The following is a 19,497-nucleotide window of genomic DNA, read 5'->3' as shown; positions in this document are numbered from 1 at the left end:
TTATTCATAATAGCCAGAACCTGGAAACAGCCTATGTGTCCCTCAGTTGCCCAAAGAAACTGTGGTACATTTACACTATGGAATACTACTCAGCTATTAAAAACATGGAAATCCTGAAATTTTGGACAAATGGATTGAACTAGAAATGATCATCCTGAGTGAGTTAACCACAAGCAGAAAGACTCACATGGTATAAACTCACTTATAACTGAACACTTGCCCAAAAGGCAAGTTCCACGAAAGTCTTCACTTACCGGGAGATTGGGACAAATGTGAGACATCCTACTGGGACTCTAGGTAAAAGAAATATAGGAGAATGGCAAAATAGAAGCACCCAGAGGGTCCTAGAAACCTACAAGAACATTGTGAAGGGTGGATCAGGGCCCAGTGGGGCCTACTCAAACTATTGCACTAACCAAAGACAAAACAAGTAGTAAACATCAAACCCCTACTCTGATCTACCCAATGGACAGGACATTCTCCTCAGTTATGTGGAAAGTGGGGACTGCCTCTGACATGAACTCTACTGCCCCATATTTGACCACCTCCCCCTGGTGGGGGAGGCCTGGTGGCACTCAAAGAAAGAATAAGTAGATTACAAAGATAAGACTTGATAGCCTATGACCATATGGTAGGGGAGGAGGCCCCCCTCGATCATAGACCTAGGGGAGGGGAATAGAGTAAAAGCAGGAGGGAGGGAGGAATGGGAGGATACAAGTGATGGGATAACAATTGAGTTGTAATCTGAAAACATTAATTAAATAAGAAAATGGAAAAAATAAATAAATAATAAGTTTAAAAAAAATGAAAGTGACTTGAGGCTGGGCATGGTGGCGCATTCCTTAGTTATCCTAGCACTTGGGAGGCAGAGGCAGGCAGATCTCTGTGAGTTCGAAGCCATCCTGCTCTATAAAGTGAGTTCAGGACAGCCAGGGGTACACAGAGAAACCCTGTCAGGGAAAAACAAAGTGGGGCAGAGGAAAGTTCAGTCCCACTTCCTGAGTACAGCTACGAACAATGAGAATGAAGTTCTACCTTTAGATAGAAGGCACAGCTAAGAAGCAAGGCTCTTTTCTGTTTTGCTGGGGACCTGAGCTTTGACTCCAAACCAACAGAGGACATTAAGTCCTATATTATCTGTGGTGATTTGGAAAAAGTTCTCATTCCATTGTACCTGCAATTCTTTGAATAATGTATATGAAATTATATTGTTCACAATATATCTTCTACAGAGGATGGTTCTAAAAATTTTAGCCATAATGCATACAATATTATATATATATATATACATATATATATATAGAGAGAGAGAGATATTGAGATATATATATAATATGAAATGATAAATAATGTGATGCAGTATCTGATGAAGGAAAACATTTAATAAGTATAAGTGCTATAATCATTAAGTAAAAGAAATGTTATGATCATAGTATTCCCTTAGGTCTTAACAAATGCAGTACCTATACATAAATGAAACATAAGAAAATGATGAGAAAATACTGTACACATTCTTATGATAAAAAATGATAAACCACTCAACTTTAATTTCAGATATTTTATTGTTCTACTCAAGGGGGTGGTTGAACTGCCTGAAATATTTATGCATGATAGTTACTTCTCTGTATAAAAACTGATTTCAAAATATATAATTTATTTTGTTAATATGTATGGGATTCACAGGACAAAAATATTTTTATATGAAAGCATAAGCCATGTTTTCATGCTAATTAATCATGTGATAAATGCAGTATGCCAGATATCCATGCTCTTCTTCATTCGTCCAAGCCTTGCTTAGGCGGGCCTTTGGACTAATTACAGAAAAATCACATATAAGCCCAGGACGCGTGTGTCTCTTCTGAAAAGGGCAAAGATCTTTATATGTTTTAGATGAATTTAATGTTATGGGCAATGAAACCTTTACTTATAGATACATTGCCTTAAGTTGCAAAGTCCGTTCTGTCCAATAATAGACACCAAACTACTCACAAAAACAACATATTGACACCTCAAGGTAGTCCCAATTAGGAGATAAATATGATTTTAGTATCATCTAGACCACTATAATTAATATAGAGATGTTTCACTGACAAAGAAATAAAAATAATAGCCATAACTACATTTAGTATTCGGCAATTTCACTACTTGTTTTTCATTGGAAAAAATAGACATTAGATCTCATTATAATCCACACTCATTGTGTCAAAAAAGAAGAGATGCTCATATTCACAATAAAAGATAGGGTGAGGTATGGAGAAGCATGAATTCATTCTGGATAGAGGAACGTGTGCTCCAGTGCAAGGCTTCTGAGAAGTGGTATAATATGACTAGGTGCTTGAAGACTTGGATATATTTGCTCACGTGTAATGAGGAAGCACAATGATAAGCAAGAAGCCAAAATAGGGCAACGTTGTCCTAGTAAACAAATGATGCCAATGGTACCATACATGGTAAAAACAATATATAATGAAAGTACCAGCCTCTGGAAATGATGAGCAGGAATCCAAGTAAGGAACAAACAAGGGAAAACAAGCTCCTAGGAGAGATACTAGACAATACTTGGAATAGAAGCTTTAATCATCCCTTACATGTCAACGAAAATGATATGCGATTCTAGTAATGAGATGAAGACCTGTACTCAGAATGTTCAGTATTCATCTTTGGGAAGATTATATGAAAAGGTAAAAAACAGTGAGAAACTGAAGTATAAAATTTCCTTATAAAAGAGAATGGGAGCCGGGCGTGGTGGCACACGCCTATAATCCCAGCACTAGGGAGGCAGAGGCAGGCGTATCTCTGTGAGTTCGAGGCCAGCTTGGTCTACAAAGAGAGTTTCAGGGTAACCAGGGCTATTGCACAGAGAAAGCTTGTCTTGAAAAATGAGAGAGAGCCTGCTATCCTTCCTCTGAGTGCTACCAGGCCTCCCCATCCAGGGAACATGGTCAAATATGGGGCACCAGAGTTTGTGTGAAAGTCAAGAAGAGACTTGATACCCTAATGAGCATATACAGGGGGAGTCATAGGGGAGGGGAGTAAGGGGAAAATGGGAGGGAGGGAGGAATGGGAGGATACTAGGTAGGGGATAACAATTGAGATGTAATATGAATAAATTAATAAAAAATATTTTTTAAAATACTGAAGCAGGAGGATTTCAAAGCCAAGTCAGTCCACATTAACTTCATAGCAAATTCCAAGCTAGCTTGAGCTGTGCAACAAGACCTAGCTTCAGAGGTGGGAGGTATTCATTACAAGTATTTTCTCAAGACAGTTAGGAGAAAAAAGAAAAAGAAAAATGAGAGAGAGAGAGAGAGAGAGAGAGAGAGAGAGAGAGAGAGAGAGAGAGAATAAGAAAATGGTCATTTAACAAAGCAATTTTGTAATTTTTAAAGGCTGTAGAAAGAAGATAAACTACTAAGAAGAAAGGAACATTTCAGAAGCAAATGAAAAATACTTTAAGGTTTTTGTCTTTCTTCTTTTCTTTTTTTAATTTGAAACAAGTTCTCAGTATGTAGCCCTGGCTTACCTAGAATTTAATATGTAGCCCAGGATGGCTCAAATTCACAGAGACTTGTCTGTCTCTGGCCCCTGAGTACTGGAATTAAAATGATGCAAACTTCATCTGGCTAGATTAGATAAAAATTTTAAATTGAAGCCTTTTTTTTTCCAGTGCCTAGTCTAATCTTTATTCTTGTTTCATTTTCCAATTCATTAAAAGTCAAAGCAGAAAAGTAAGCCAGCTTTAACGTGTCTGGTGCTACAGCTTTACCCCTGGATGTTTTAGAATCTGGAAGACCTTGAATTTGTAATAATACCACATGTTTTTATACATAAATTTGTAAATGTGTTAAAACATTTTTAATAATGAAATGAATAAAATGTGTAAAATATCTTCAGAACACCAATTACATAATAGTTCGTTATCTCTCTTATTTGACCAATATTCTGCTTTTTAGATATACTTTTAAAAGGGATTGGGAACACAGTCAGTTGTCAGAATATTCGCCTAGCATAAAAGAATCACTGATATAAAGCTCCAACCCCACACAAATACAGTATGTTGGCACAATCCTAAAATCCCAGTACTCGAGAAATGGAGGCTAAAAAGTACAAGGGTTTTTTTCAGCTACATAGCAAGTTTGACACTAGCCTGAGCTATGTAAAACCTTGCCTCAATAAATGAATTGATAGACAGATAGGTAAGTAGGTAGATAGATAGATAGATAGATAGATAGATAGATAGATAATAGATAGATAGATGATTCTATTTTTTACTCTCAAAAAAAAGCTCAAAGCTTTAATAACAGTGTGAAAATATTAATCAAAGGCCTTTTATTCCTATAGAAAGATGGAAATCAAAGAATAGGTGACTATTTTCAAAGCAACTTATGGAATGAAATGTAGTGAAGTGCCTAGGTTAACACTCAATAAACACTGCCTCTTTTCCTACTGCTGTCTGCCAATAGACTACTCAGTTATTGCCTGCAGCACTTTTCTCCTTTGGTTTAACAGCCTCTTTAGAGACCCAGGTCCTACAGAATCTTATAGGGAATTTCAGAAGACAGTGCTAGTTCACTTCTTTTGTTTTTCCCCCATTATTAGTAACTTAGAGAAAACACTTCAAATCACTTTGGTTCTAAAAGATTAAAAATAGCCTACACTTCTACTCCTAACAGCTAATACATATTTAGAGTGATTATTTCATCTGAACTCACAAAATTGAAATGAAAAATTTTTGGCACGTTATCAAAAAGCTTAGCTTGATGCTAAGATAAAAAAGAGAGAAAGAGAGCTAGCAAGAAAGCCTTTCCTTAGGGGTGCGTGTGAGCGTGCCTGTGTACATGTGTGTGTGTTTGTGTGTGCGCTGTGTGAGAGCTATGTGAGTATGTGTTTGTATGCTCTGTGTGAGTGTGTATGTGCTTTGTGTGTGTGTGTGTGTGCTGTGTGAGTGCTATGTGAGTGTGTTTTTGTATGCTGTGTGTGAGTGTGTATGTGCTTTGTGTGGTGTGTGTGTGTGTGTGTGTGTGTGTGTGTGTGTGCTGTGTGAGTGCTATGTGCGTGTGTTTTTGTATGCTGTGTGTGAGTGTGTATGTGGTGTGGGGGGGGGGGTACGTGTACCAGATTCTTGCTAAAAGCTCTAGTTGAAGCTTATTTAAAGTACTAAGTAATAGTACAACACAAATCACACAAAAACTGGGAATTCAAGTTCTTTCTCCTTGCCTTTGGCAAATCCACAGAAACAATGAGATCAAGAACGAAATCAGGAAATCAGCATTTCTTTTTACAAAGAATTAGTAAGATTACCTGCAGAGGCATGCTATGCTTTTATGTAAGGGATTATGTCCTAAGGACCTAAAACAGAAATCCACAGGAAAACAGCCAACAGATAAGTGTCCTGGCAACCTGAGAACTCACATGACTCTCTCAGGTCTTATTTCTAAGCAGTACTTTTGTGTGAAGATATTATGGTATTAATACCATTCAGTTACCAAAAATAAAAAGTAAGAAAAAAAAATCTCTAAGCCTTCTTAACAAGCTCAGACAATTGCTAGCTTAAAAATGCTTAACAGTTTCAGTACCAAGGAACATTGACACAGGGTAATTTATATCTGGTCAAGGTTAGTGTGATCTACAGATGGCCACCATGACTGTGTGTCCTCCAAGGCAAGGGACCACTTTGGGGCATTCAGCTGTTCCCTCTTGCAGAACATCTCAGCTGGGATCCTTGGGTTTTTGAACCACTTAACAGAGTATCCATCTGCTCCCACCAACCTGTTTTATGCAAATCTGCCTTAATTACATCTGTCTGAGGGGCTACAATATACAAGTACAGAAGCCCAGGCCCTTAGGGAGTGCGTGTTGGGAGATGGGCGCATTCTATCTTTGCAGCTATGGAAAAGTACTCATGCATGCTGGGTAGGGCTTTTCAAGAATACCCTGTTGGGAAAGTACTTATAATCCCTTACCTATGCTCTGTTATGAAACCCAATAAATTGAATGATTCTCCAGAGTGAACCTTGGCAAAATCTTGCCTGAGTTTATCTTTAGTCTAAGCTTTAGCCTAAGGGATAGGAGTTGGTTACCTCCCCTGAGAAGCAATTTTAGCAATACCACTTTATCTTTAAATTGTTTAAGGCTAAGGGTCGCCTATAAAACAAAAGTCAGAATAAAATATACAAAGGGTGTATTTCTTAATTGGTCAAATGAACTAAAAAGATTGCTAAACACCTTTCTTGGGATCTGATTTGGGTTGAGAAATAAACACATGGTTTGGAAATACGTTTGGAAAAAAAAAAAGGAAAAGTATTTGGGTTAGCACAATAGAGCCTAATTCTCTAATAAAGATATAACTCTTTTTTTTAAATGGCTAAAATAAGGAAAAGAGGAACAATAAAAGAAAAATTTTAAAGTATAAATTCATGACTGAATATACAATTTACAAATTATATCAATCTTGGCCCTTTAGGTGTGTGTCAGAGTTTAAATATCATAAAAAGAACCATTTCATCTGACAACAATGGAAGGTCAAAAAGGTTTAAAAAACAAACAAAATAAAAAATAAAACAAGGGATGGGATAACATAACAATTGAGATGTAATCTGAATTTTATATATATATATATATATATATATATATATATTTGGGATATATATATATTTGGGACATATATATATATTTGGGATATATATATATATATATATATATATATATATATATATATATATATATTCCAAAGATTTAAAAAGGAAAAGATTCGGGTGAATGTGTTATAGGTGATTTATGACTTTATGAACATCAATGAAGATGGAAAGGAATAGAGCAAGCGTAAACAAAATGATGAAAGGCAGCATCCAAGAGACAGTTTCAATGACTTTAAAACAAAGAAAATACAACTCAGTGTCATTTCTGGGATACAGAATATCCGGTCTCTCAAGAAAGTCCTTTTCTCAAGGTTGAGCATTTAGACAAATGCAACCATTCCCTCCTGGCAGGAAGAAAGTTCCTGCTTGCTAAAAAAGGGTGCCATTCTCTTCTCACAAGGGAAACCAGTCGCTCCTCCATGAGGGAGTTGAAGACCAGGTAGCTTAGATTTACAATGATGCTTAATTGTTTAGGGGTTAAGATGTCTTCAGGTCTAGATAGGTGCTCTAAGTTGATAACGACAATATGTGATGGAGATTGATTTACATTCAGAAATTTAGACGCACCAAGATAGGAAAGATGTCTTCTTTAAGGCTGTCAAACACAAATAGCCAAAACACTAAGAATGTAACATTTATATAGTTCCTGATTGTGTCACGGTTCTTCTTGCCATAGGTAATCTATTGTATATATGTGTAATAATATAAATGTATATGCACAAAAATAAAACAATTTTAAAAATTAGAATAAAAAAACAAAAACATATGGCTGTAGTGCCAATTAACTTGTCATGGTCAATGCTGGCCTCCAGGCTCCCTCAACTCCTGCTCATAAGCCCCACCTCCCCCAGCACACTGCTTCCTTCACGCATTCCCATTTAACCCTGGAAATGCTTCCCTTTTAGTTTCCTCTTGCTTTCTGGGAGACAGCCTTGGCAGTTTGGCATAAACTTTTCCCTCTTCACCCACAAAGTGGCTATGTTTGTTTCGTTACTGGGCCTATTTTCATTCACAGAGAAAGCAGAATTTATAGGAAAGATACTTTTTTATTAGCTTTGGTGCTTAGGGAAGAGCCCAGGGCTTGGGCATACTGAACAAGTGCTTTCTCCGCTGCGCTAAAGCTCTAGGCCTAGAGGGGAATGTACAAATTTAACTTCACATATTAAAAAAGAAAAGTATAAAACAAAGAGCCAACACCTATCCTCATGATATTAGAGAAAGAAAACAAAGTTAAGCCTAAAGCAAAAAGAAGGAAAGATTTAAAAAACTGGAAGAGGCACAATAAAGTTCGAAAAGAACCAAACAGCAAAGGGAAAAAAATAAACAGACAAAAAAAACAAAAAGAGTTCTAACTTTCAAAAACTGAATAAGATTAGTTTATTCAACTCCTGATCAATTCTTACTGAGGATGAAAAACAGAGAGGCTACTAGTTGTTGGTAGGAAAAGGAGCAGGGGAATCCATGAAGCACCATTGCTCACCTGGCCATCGAAAGATCTTAATAATGAGGGGCCTGGTAAGGAAGGAGAATTCAGTGAGCACTCCACTCTCCAGCAATTTGAAAATGTGAAGAAATCAATGACTTCCATGAAAGAGACACAGTAACTAAAATTTATACAAGAGCTATAGGCAACCTGAAGAGTCCTGTATTTATGAGAGAAGTTGAATGCATAGTTCAAGGTAACCTACAAGCAATGAAGAAGAAATGGAAATATCCCACACACCATTTAGAAGGCTCATTAAGAAAACAGAATGACTAGCCACACACCTGGATATTCTCATAAACTACTTCATCAAGGCGGGAGGAAACACTAGATTTATTTGGGCCAAACCCTAACTTTGATATTACTGGTGTATTAAATCACAGCCACACTAGGTCTCACATTCTTCTGAATGGCTTTCTAGAGCAGTAGATCTGGCTTTGTCTATAAATACCAGCAACAGTGCTACACCCTGTTTAGTTATTCTATATCCTCATAACAGGGAGTCCTGACATAGTCAACTTTTCATTTTCTTAATATTTATGCTCTTAATCCTATTTCAATATACTCTGCTGAATAATTTATACAGCTTCATTTCATTTGTATGCTTTAATTATTTATGGAATATTTTAAAAGGCATTAGAATGAGTTCTGCTATATACACCCAACCTAAATTGCCCATGTTTTTCTGACTTTAAAACTTAACTTTGTGCTGGGCACGGCGGCCCATGCCTTTAATCCAAGCACTCAAGAGGCAGAGGTAGGTGGATCACTGTGAGTTCAAGGCCAGCCTAGTCTACAAAGTGAGTCTAGGACAGCCAAGGCTATACACAGACACCCTGTCTCGAACAAACAAACAAAACCATTACATTTATTTCCTGCATAAATACTTTTAACAAAGCTACAGAGAATTGTTACCCTAGAAATCATATTGCCCAAAAAGTTTTCTCTAAACCACAAATAAATATTTTTTGTATTTACTAAACTAGAAATTAATATGTTTTATGGAATCAAGTATTATCTGAGAATTAGTTTGTTTTCATACAAACTCATAGAATCTATGTGAAGATTGAGTCTTAATGAGGACCATTTTGGAAAAAAAGAAGAGAAGTAATTGAATATATTGAATGCTCTATTGCCATTATTAAAGGAGAGTAATGACAGGAAGGGTTGGATTTGTATGGAGAGCAAAAAGCAAGGAAGAGGAGAGGGTAGAGAAGGAAATATAACACTAAGGACCTTCCAAAAGAGTAATATTAAAGTTTACTATTGTAGAAGCTTCCTAAAATATACACATACATGAAAGTTTACATGTCCCAAGTCGAAAGCAGGGGATAACAAATGAAAGACCAGTACCAAGAATGTGTAACTTCTTTTGAAGTTGTTGGTCAGTCACTTTTGATAGACTCCAAAGATTACACATTATTGCAATTGCTCTTTGTTACCTTCCAGAATTTGAGAGTAAGACTCTATTGCTTAAAAATACCACATACTTGAGTAATATGTCATGAAAAAAAAATCAAGCTGGTACTGACCCGGAAGCTGAATCCCAAACCAAATGTAATCATATTGGAAGTTGTTATGTAATCTACCAGAAGAGAAAATTACTCATCAGCCTTATGCAGATGAGAAGTGTTTGATCAATAGTAATGATTGGCTTGGCGAGACAATCCTATTGGTGCAACAGTGGCACAGGAGTCATGAGAGTGACCAACCACTTACAACTGGACTTAAGGCCTTCTCTACAAAGACAGGACCCATAGCTGGCACCATTATTGGACCAAGAACATATAGCTAGATAGGTCGAGGGCCTAGAAGAGGACTTATTACTATTTTGGTTTTGGTTTTTGTTGTTGTTGTTTGTTTGTTTGTTTTTCAGCAGGGTTTCTCTTGTAGTCCTGGCTGTCCTGGACTCACTTTGTAAACAAGGCTGGCCTGGAACTCACAGAGATCCACCTACCTCTGCCTCCCCAGTGCTGGGATTAAAGGTGTAAGCCACCACATGTGGCCTAATAAGTAAATTTCTTTTCTTGGTTTTTCAACACAAAGTTTCTCTGTGGAGCCTTGACTATCCTGGACTCACTTTGTAGATCATGCTGGCCTCAAACTGACATTGATCCACCTGTCTATGCTTCCTGGGTGCTGGGATTAAAGGTGTATGCCACCACGCTCATCTGAGGGCCTACTACCATTATTCTGCTAAATGGACATAGTAGTAAGCTGACCCCTAGCCACTTATTGTTTATGAAAAGATCAATATATTTCTCAGCCATTATCTGAGAAGTTTTTGTTTTTGTCGACATTGACCAACATAGAGACTCACTCACAACTGGCCAATGTGCAGAGAATAAGAAATTATAGAATGTTAAGCTCTAAATAAAACATATAAAGTGCAACTCCTCCCCAAAACTCAGAATTGTTGCTAAAGAGGGGCCAAAAGACGTCTAAAAGCCAGAGGTAGTGAAGGACTACACATGATTCACAATAGATATATAGCAGCACATACTAGACCCATGGATTACAACATCGATTTACTGCTCTTTTAGGTATGCTCATCGTGACAATGGCAGCTGGACAGTCATGGAGATAGCGGCCTGCAGTTGTTAGCTTCTTGGAGGAAATACAGTTCTCTCTAAGAGTGTAGACCATGGAAGTCGATTGTGTTCTAGTAAAAGACTACACATACAAGAATATTTGGGCAGCACAAATTGGTCTTGATTGGTTTTGTTTTGTTTTGTTTTGTTTGTTTGTTTGTTTGTTTTTACGAGGACCCAGAGCAAAGCTGAGCAAGTAGGGGAGGAAGGTGGGTCTGAAAAAAATATTGGACTAAAAGGTAAATGTGATGTAAAGACATGATAGGAAACAAAGAAACAAACAAAAACCTAATAAAAATAATAAAATATAAAGAATATATATATGTGTGTATGTGTATATATATGTATATGTGTATGTGTATATATATAATAGTCAAGAAACAAGACCACTATAGCAGAATTTCAGGTTCATAGCTTATAGTATCAGGTTTTCTGTTGATGTGATAAAAATACTCTGAAAAGGCAACTTAGGGAGAATTCCAGGTTACAGCCCAGGTTATGGGCAGAAACTCAGTTTGAGAGGACTGGTGGAGTTAAATCTGCATTCTGAAGAGAACAATATGTGTGTTTATGCCAGTGCTCAGTCAGATCCTTTACTTTCACCTAGTCTGATGCCAAGCTCATAAAATGGTGTTGCCCACGTTCAGGCTGGGTCTTCCAACCCCATTAATCCAATTAAGAAAATTCACCACTGGCACGCCAAAACTAATCAAGACTTGAATTAGTGAAAACAAGAAGAGTAATCATGTAATAACTAACAAATTGAAATAGAACAAGAAAACAGAACGTATAATATCCATTTGTAGCATCACATATCAGCAACTATATGAAGATTCATATACACAGTGGCTTCCTAGAGTTGGCCATGAAGATGGCCCCGTTTTCAATGGTTTTACTATCAAATTGACTTTGTTTTTTTAGTTCATACACATTTCACTGTATGTGAAAGAGAAGTAGAAGTAGAACAGCACCAGTAAGTATTAAATAGTGTGATACAAACACATTGTATATTTTCTACTCCAGAGCCTTTATTGATATAAATATATTAATATACATTTATTTTTCAATATGTGGTTCATAACTGATCTAATAATCTCAAAGTACCATTTGCAATTAAGATACTATTTAAATTAATTCAAGGCTGAAGTTGTAGTTGTGCATTTATGTGTTAAATATGATTTCTATAGATTTGGCTTTGACAGAAGCTTTGGGTTCTTATAAAGTTTTTCTTCAAATATCTAGTACATACAGAAAAGTGTGTATTGAAAATATAAAGCTCAAGAGATTTTTCACAATGGATATACTCCAGTAAATATCACCAGTATGTTATAATTAATTTTATAAAAGCTGTGTTTGTTTCTCTTACTTTTTTCTCCTACTCAGCTACCACTCAAATAATTGAGACTCTACTATATTGTTTTCACAAGCTTCACAGTACAATCCTGAGCAGTTATTACTCTATTCTTAACCCTCTAAGCTAATACGGTTTTCTCACAGCATACATCGCAGAGATACTTGCACTTTGTGGCTTTCTCTGATAAGCTCTCTCTTCTTGTTTCTCTTGAACATCTGCCCATGGCCGAATTCCCCTCTTTCCTATTCTAACTCATTCTCCCCAGGATGCCAGAAAGTCTAGACCTATTCTGTCCCCTGCTCAGCAATTGGCTGTAATCTGCTTTATTGACATATCTGGGGATAATTGGGGAGCAGTGCTTATGCAATGTTGAGACAGAAGATTCTCAGAACAAGTATTACAACTAGATATGGGAGATACAGAAATCGGCATATGAATTACACTACAACCTTATAGCTACACCAGCAGATTTCTATGATGCCAAAATTTCCTCCAGAGCACTCACAATACCTTGCATCAAAGAAGACCATTTTGACTTCCAACAAAACATGAGGTTTGCATGCTCATGAGCTAATAAACATGTAGAAAAGAATTCATGCACTAGACACTCTTTTAAGTTTTTTAAAGCAACATTAAGCTGAAGATCTCTAGTGCTGGTGTATAATATCCTGAGTGTTGTATAGCATGCTCACAGAGTTAGGATGAACACACACACACACACACACACACACACACACACACACACACACACACACAGTCCAATTAACTGATATAACTACATACCTGTTTGTCCCTGTTTGCACCTTCCTGCAATGACCTTTAGCAAACATTGCATATAGTTTTGCAGTGCATTAAATTTCAGATTCAGGACTAATTTAAGCCTCAGTTTTAAGTGTTAGTTATTTAATTCAAGCTTAATCCAGTGAGTGGGTCATAGAAATGCTACTGTGGTGGTTTGAATGAATATGTCCTCAATTTGCCCATGTATTCAAATATTTGTTGCCTGCTTTACAGCACTGGGAGGTTTAGAAGGGCTTTATGAAGGAAGCATGTTCCTTTAGGAAGGACTTTGATGGCCTGATGACCTGAGCTACTTCTAGTTTGCTCTCTCTGCTCTGTGCTTGCTACTGAAGATGTGAACACTCAGGTTTGGTTATCCAGCTGCCATGTCTTCCTGCTGTTGCTCTCCTAGTCACGAGAATTATTTTCCCTCTGGAATCGTAAGCTCAAATAAACAATTCCTTCTATAAGTTGCTTCTGTCATGATGTTTTAGCACAGTAACAGAAGAATAATTAATACAGTTACATATTTTTTGCTGTAGGAAACAGTCATGTCAAATTTAATACTCTAAAGTGCTTGCATCATATGAAAATGTCATGATGAATCTTATTATTTTGAATTGTAGCTAAAAATAAGTAAATAAATAAATTGACGTACAAATGGCTGTAGTGTGTGAATATTTAACTGACATGAGCATTTCTGATTCTCTAAGAGCATTTTTCTCGTTTTGTTTGTTTTCTATTTCCATCCCTCTATGAGTCTGCCTCTTTCCCTCCCTTACTTCTTTCCTATTTTCTTTCCGCCTCATTCATTGTGATGAATATACAGTACAGACATATTTAGCACCTGTATTAGAGATAATTAATATGAATAAACTGCATAAATTCATTACTGTTTAAATAAGAATAATTTTCTTTATTAATCTGAAGAATACCTGCTTGAAAATGTTATTTTTGCTTTTTAATAATAGGATGTTTTTCAGAGTTCACTGACTGTGTAGACTCGGTAGCCAGTGAGGATGAGGATCCTTCTGTCTCCACTGACTTCCCTCACTCCTACCTAGATCTGGTATTGGAGAGCTGATAAATGCATCCAGATGCTGATCTGAACTCAGGTCCTTAAACCTGAGCAAAAACAATTTAATATTAAGCTGCCGATCTAGAGTCTCTTTGCCATTTGTCTCACTTGCTTTACATTCACCATGGTTTACAGAATTTTCATTTTCAAAAGAATAACTTAGTTTTACAAAAGAAAGTGCCTTTCCCCCATGACTTCTGTATGTCCGTCAGCTTTGTATTATTCCTTATCCATTTAAACAATTTCCCCTCTCCCCTTTTAATGACTACTTTATAATGGAACCATCTTCTATAACCTACTTTATTAAGCAACAACTTTAAGCTAAATTTGATCTTTGTTTCACCCAAATATTGTTTGTGTTGGTACATCTTTTACACAGATAAATGATGTGTTGAAATCTTCAGGTAAAATTCATAGCATTGCCTCTCTTTATCCTTTGACTAATACAGTTGTAAGTGATTGAATGGCCATTTTAACTCAAAATGTATATGATCTGCCCACAGTTTTTGCTACTGAAAGAGATAAAAAAAAAATTGATCCTGAGCTTTCTTCTCCACTATTCCCAGACATCCTGCAATTTCATTACCAAGGCACAATTAACACATTTTGTTGTAGTCGTTTCTGACATAGCTTTTCTGAGAAGATATTTGGCTCATTCCGCTGGGAATTCGCAATTGTAGTTTATGAAATACCATCTCCCTGCGTGTGTCACCCTGTTCTCTACAAGTAACATGGTTTATGGTCTCTCAGCTTTGAGTCTAGAGTTCTGTACATTCATAGGTGTGTAAAGTCTACATACTGCTGCTCTATGTTTGGGACCTATTCTGCACCACTGTGTAGAACGGTATACTCTATAATTTTCCCTGGATAGCACTGTCTGCTCTGGGCACACAGCCTTCTTTTCTGGGTCCAGAAACTTTCTCAAATGGCTTGGAGAATGTCTCTGACTTCCCCTTGGGGGAGGGGCACATAAGCCATCTGACTTTTTCCCAGGAAGCGTTAAAAAAAGAAAAAGAAAAAAAGAGAGAGAGAAAGACTCATGTCACCATGGTGAATTGCAATTTGTATTATATAAGACTGAGGCAAAGAGGGAATATTAAAGTATTTCTAAGGACCATATAATGAATTTCTTCTGCTTGCCTTTCTCCTGAGAGTTAAAATCTATAACATTTCATAAAAAATAGTATATCAATACTCTTGTTATTAGGTTATCACTGAGATATCTTAGAATAAAAGTTCCCTAATAGTATTATAGGGACACAAGGGTTAATGTGTAAACAATGCCAAAACTTATGTGATAAATAAAAGGTGTAAAAAAGTTAATGCATTTGAAGCAATAAATTAACATGTAGACAGATGGCATAACTTTCCTGTGAAAATAAGATTCTAAATTTTACACTTATGTGAAACCAAATGTGATTATCAGAGTTCTTTCTCTCACAAGTCCTATTGGGATTGATGTAAGAGCATCCCTTGAGTTTAAGGAAACGTTAATTAACTGTCATATAGTGTTAAAAAAGAAATTACTTGCTGGACAAATATATACCTTCTGGTTTTATGTATCATCTTCTGGGGAGGAAAAGTCAAAGTACTAAAACATTTTAAAATTATTATTGGATATAAAATATACTTGTGGCAATGCTTAAGGAAATAAGTAGGTTTGTAGACATGTTAATTTTAAGATGAAGAACTAAGGCTGACTTGGAAGATTGCTCAGTGGGTAATTTGCCTTCTGTGTAAGTCTGAGGACCAGAGTTTGGATGCTCAACACCCCCACATAAATGTTTTGCATGAAGGTATTCACCTGAAACTCCAGTGCTGGAGGCCCATAAGAAGATTAAGCTACACAACCATAACATATCTGCAGAGGGCTCAGGTCAGATGCATACAGGCTCCCTGATTGGTGACTCAGGCTCTGTGAGGCCCTGTGAGCACAGGTTAGTTGATTGGCAAAGTGGTAGGCACAGCCTAAAAGGTTGAGGCTTTCCCAGCGAAGTTGTAAAGATTTCATGGAACCTTAAAAAGTAAGAGAAATTGGCAAGCTTGGAATAGGAGTGAAACCCAGGGGTATAATGAATGCGTAGAATCTATACTCCTTATGGTTACACCTTCATTTTACACACACACACACACACACACACAGAGAGAGAGAGAGAGAGAGAGAGAGAGAGAGAGAGAATGGATACAAAGAGAGAAAGAGATACAGAGAGAGACAGACAGACAGACAGACAGACAGACAGACAGACAGAGACAGAGACAGACAGACAGAGACAGAGAGACAGTGTGTGTGTGTGTGTGTGTGTGTGTGTAAAATGAAGTATCTATCAAAACAAAAACCAAACAGCAGCAAAACCAAGATGCAATAAAAAATAAAGTAAAAACTATTGGTCTATTATTTATTGTTTTGGAAGTAAGGTAAAATTTTAAGAGCAATAAGAAAGGTTATAATGATGAGGTTGGTTGTGAAAAGGGACATGAATATGATGTAATGGTTTCCAGAATGGAAGATGGGATGGAAAACAAAAAGATTTTTGTTTGGAGACAAATCGGATATGAGTGAAGAGGAAAACATTTGTCAAATTTCCTTTACTTGGCATTCACTTTTTAATTAATCTCAGTATGGCCTCTGGGAAGTATTAGAAGATAAATGCCTTGGTTATTTTTTTTTTTAATCTCTTGCTGTGATAAATATCCGGACAAAAGCCAATCAAGAAAACATGCTTTATTTTATATTACAGTCCATCACAGAAGGAAAAACAGGGCAGCAGGCAGGGAAAGCACAGTGGTGGAGCAGAATACTGGCTAGTCACAGTCCGTCTGTTCTCATGAAGCAGAGGCTGAGCAGGAAGTGAAGCTGTAAAATCACAAGGTCAAACAGTATACGCACTTCCTCTACCAAGGTTCTTCTTCCTACAGGTTCCTCACACTTCTGACGTAGTGCTACCAGTTAGGGACCAAGTGTTCAAGCACATGAAACTCTGAGGGCTATTTCACATTCGGACCACACCAGTAAATATTTTAAGATTGCTGACTATGCCCTTCTTACTTTTTCCTGTACCTTGACTTCTTTTTATGGAATCACTCAGGTTCCAACACACATGTGTGCTGCAGTACACAGTCTATGCTCATGCTTTGAGTTACAAAGCAGAAACAAAAGCAGTGCACCTGCCATCATGCCGGTCAAGAATTGTTACGTATCCAGAGCTTAGATGAAAGATTTACTCCCAGGACATTGAAACTGACCTGGCAATGGAGTGAAATTGTGAAGACACGCCCAGCCTCCTGCGTTCTTGTACATCCTTTCGAATAACCACACTCGAACTGCCAGTTTTGTTTCTATTGTGCTTTTGAGGCTCTTTCTCCAGTCTACAAGCTTCTGAAGTCAAGCCTATAAGCTAGACAGATGGTGCACAACTGCATTCCCAGCACTTGGGAGGTACCAACAGGAGGAACAACAGTTCTAAGTCATGTTCAGGTACACAAGGAAATTGAGTCCAGTCTAGGGTACAAGAGACCTTGAAATAAACAAACAATGCAAAATATGCATGCAAACAGACAAACAAAAAATCAAACTTGCAAAATTTTTGGCTGAAGTTAGCTATAAGTATTTGTATTCTTTTCAATATATTCTCCATTTACCCGCAGACTTCAAGATTAGCAGTTACATGACTTGAAGACTAAAGAAAAAGTACTTCTAATTGTCATAAGATAACAATGTCAACAAAAGGTGATACCCAGTTAAATCTAAATTATATACACTTATATGTTTATAGTATAATCAATCATGCATACAATGATCATTTCATGAACCATATAACATTTTTAAAAGTTAGATGCTGGTTTATGAATTTCATCTAGATATTAGTTTTTATTAAATATATCATATAATATATCTCTGAAGATATCATTAGGTACATCAATTAAAGACATAGTAAATTCAGATGTAAAAAAATATTTCTAACAGAATTTTTCTAGACTGAACAATCTGAGAAATAAATACATTATAAACCATCCCAAGATCTCTAAGGCACTCTTAAAAACAGATGTTGAGTACATGCCTTTAATCCTAGCACTGACAGGAAGATCTCTGAGTTCAAGGCCAGCCTGGTCCACAGAGGAAGTTCCAGGACAGCCAGGGCTACACTACAAAACTCTGGAAAGAGAGAGAGAGAGAGAGAGAGAGAGAGAGAGAGAGAGAGAGAGAGAGAGAGAGAGAGAGAGAGAGAGAGAGAGAGAGAACAGATGCCTCTAATGCAAAAAATAACTGACTTTCAAGGGCAGCTGTTTAGAAGGTCAACTGTTTTTGACAGCAGTGATTCTCAATTTTAGCCTACACATTGATGAAACTCTTATTAATGATTAGAAACAGAATACAGAATATAAACACAAGTGGGAAGAAAGTAATTACATATAAATCCAAACCTTGATTTTATTTCAAGTCATCCATTTAATTGGGAAACTCAGATAACCTCCTCTTTCTCTTTTCCTTTCTTTACCCATAATTTCAGAAGATTAGACAAATTTTCAACAAGCTCAAACCTTCTAGAGTTTGCACTGTGATTTCTCTACATAGCTTGATTCCCATATGGTGCTTAGATCTGAAAATAGTATGAATGTGGGAAGAAACCTAGGAGGAGTGTGGTGACGGCCCATGGGTATCAGATGAGGAATTTCGTGAAGTCACTTATATTAGAATTCAAGAATATAGACGTCCTTAGCAGACTGGGCTATAGGAACAGCCATATCACTTATGCAGTGGACAATGTCATGATTAAAAGCCACTAAGTAAATTGGGTTTAAAGAAATAAAGACGTTTAAAGCCAAAAAAGTAAATGTTGTATTTTACTAACGTATACTGTACTTTTTGTCCTTAGTTTCTGGAGAGAAAATATGTCACTCTATCTATTTTCAGTTTTTACTTCTGTTTGTAGAGAAGATACTCTGCTCTCTGGAAACTGTCTCTTGAGCACCATGGTAACCACATCCTTTCAGTCAAGTCTGTCCTGTGGGCTGCGCAATTTAAGACATTTGAAAATGCCACTGAAAAAGATAACACCAAACAGACATGAAAGGGTATGCTTGAACATAAAAGTGGGAGATTTCCTTAGAGTTCGCTTAAATGAAATGCCAAGAATGGGGAGGGAAAAGAGAAACCAGCCACTACCGAAACCCAGTGCCCACACCCCCTCCACCCAACCCCACATTATGTCAGAGTTTGGGTGTTTGCTCCTTTCCTGCTTTTTAGCACTGGAGTTGAAGATGGTGGTTAAGGACAAAGGGCAGAAATGGTAAGATTCTAGCTAAAAAGTAAGAAGGGTTACTGCTGACATTGTCCTTATACAGCTCTGTGTAAACAGGAGGTTCCCAAGGTCCACGGGAGCACATATCTCTCCTATGACAGAAACCAGGCTTCCAAATGTCAGAACTATGTCTTGATGATTCTACATCGTCACTGAAATGGAGGGCCATTGGCTGTCTAGTAATAGGAAATGATACTTTCCTAAGATACATGCAATAGAAAGACTTAGTTGTGGGGCACAGGATGAAGCACAAGCCTCCGGGGATGCTGTTTA

General features: G+C 37.0%; 1 protein-coding gene and 1 pseudogene across 2 annotated transcripts in view; both read right to left on the bottom strand.

Moving 5' to 3' along the window:
• The window catches only part of GPM6A (glycoprotein M6A), a 257,248-nt gene that overhangs the window by 150,540 nt on the left and 87,211 nt on the right, over positions 1-19,497 (bottom strand). The window lies entirely within an intron of this gene.
• LOC311585007 (diphthine--ammonia ligase-like) overlaps positions 15,762-19,497 on the bottom strand; it is a 32,791-nt pseudogene continuing 29,055 nt past the window's right edge. The window contains exon 2 of the transcript in view: positions 15,762-15,940. The product of the transcript in view is annotated as a diphthine--ammonia ligase-like (transcript). The remainder of the gene's footprint in view (positions 15,941-19,497) is intronic.

The sequence above is a fragment of the Acomys minous genome, assembly GCF_964271855.1.
Source record: "Acomys minous genome assembly, chromosome: 15".
Taxonomy (NCBI): Eukaryota; Metazoa; Chordata; class Mammalia; order Rodentia; family Muridae; genus Acomys; species Acomys minous.
This window is presented reverse-complemented; position numbering and strand designations above follow the sequence as displayed.